We start from the raw sequence: 1,508 nt of genomic DNA, 5'->3' as shown, positions 1-1,508 counted from the left end.
ATGAAATAGTTTTTAGAACTTTGGATTTATTATGAAATTCTTTTCTATAAAATTTAGGTATGTAACATAACTGAGATCAATTGAACGATTTATACTGCTATAATTTTCAAATGACTTCGAATAAAAAACAAACTACAAAATTTGAACAATTCATGCAAATAATTATATAACAACGATAAAATATATTTGAAATGAATTGAAAGTTTTTCAAAGTAAAAACGTCGAATGAATATAGAGTTTTTGTTAATTTTGAAAATTACAAGAAAAATAAGCACAGAGATATAGTATGGTACTTTATTGAATTATATTCAACTTTTGATACTCTCTGCAAATCATTTACACGTCAACAGCAGTCCAGGTGATATTCAAGTGAAACAATAATCAAAAGTATGAGAAACAATAAATTTCACGGTAATTATGTAATATATCTTATAATAGCAGATTTTTTACATGTACAAGACTCTTTTAGGTCATCGATGAGAAAAGACTTTATAAATATTCGTAAAAATCTCTTTTCTATTGCAGAGTCTTACCATAAATCGCGCATATAGTATCGTGTATAAAAATAATGGATCGGATTTTTATAGAATCTCCTCGTGAATAAATTTCTCATTCATGTTCAATGAGTCAGTAGAACTCTAAATACGTTTGATAAAACTTCTTATCTGCCTATAAAAGTACATACTCATACTCGATAAAAATCACGGCTCGATCAGAATAATATCTTTCAATAGTGTCACTTTGACAGTGTATGTTTTAATACCTTTATCATCCTGAATCGATCAATAAAAGCAGTCTTTTCTTTTTCACCTTAAATAATCTTTGGATAGCTCCGTTGTAATCTTTTTGGAATTCGAGGAGGGTAAAAAGGGACATTTTGGACAGTTGTAGATTATATTAAAAACATTAAAAACAATTTATTTATATAAAAAGATTGTTTTATTCTATTTTTGGTTAGCCATTTTCTAAAAACGAAACAATGGTAATTAAACTCTTACGGTAACTAAAGTAAGGGATAAATAAATGTAGAAACAGTGAGAGAGAGAAAGAGAGAGAGAGAGAGAGAGAGATAGGGAGAGAGAGAGAGAGAATGAGCGATGGGGGGTTGGAAGGAAGAGGGAGAGTGTACTTTTACAGATAATAGTATTTTCATTGTTATTTGTTTTTTATTTTGGATTTGTTTGTATTAAGTGTATTCTTCCATTTCGTACAATATTTCTCTAATATATTCATATGAATTTGAATTTGTTTCACTACCAGCGTTGAAGCGTGAAATGAATGTACACATATAGTTATGGCTGGGCTGCGAAACATGCTAAGAAACTATTTTTCTAAATCCCGTTAAAATTCGTAATAAATCATAAACTATAATTTCTTCGTGTGAACATGATGGTATGCGTTTAAGATACGTAGAAAAATAATATATGAACGTAGATAGAGAAACTTGCTTTATTAAAACATTATAATAAAAATACGAAATAACAACAGTCTGTGTTTGATATAGTACA

Source organism: Vespula pensylvanica, chromosome 19 (genome assembly GCF_014466175.1).
Source record: "Vespula pensylvanica isolate Volc-1 chromosome 19, ASM1446617v1, whole genome shotgun sequence".
Lineage (NCBI taxonomy): Eukaryota > Metazoa > Arthropoda > Insecta > Hymenoptera > Vespidae > Vespula > Vespula pensylvanica.
The sequence above is the reverse complement of the archived record's forward strand: the minus strand, read 5'-3'. Positions refer to the sequence as shown.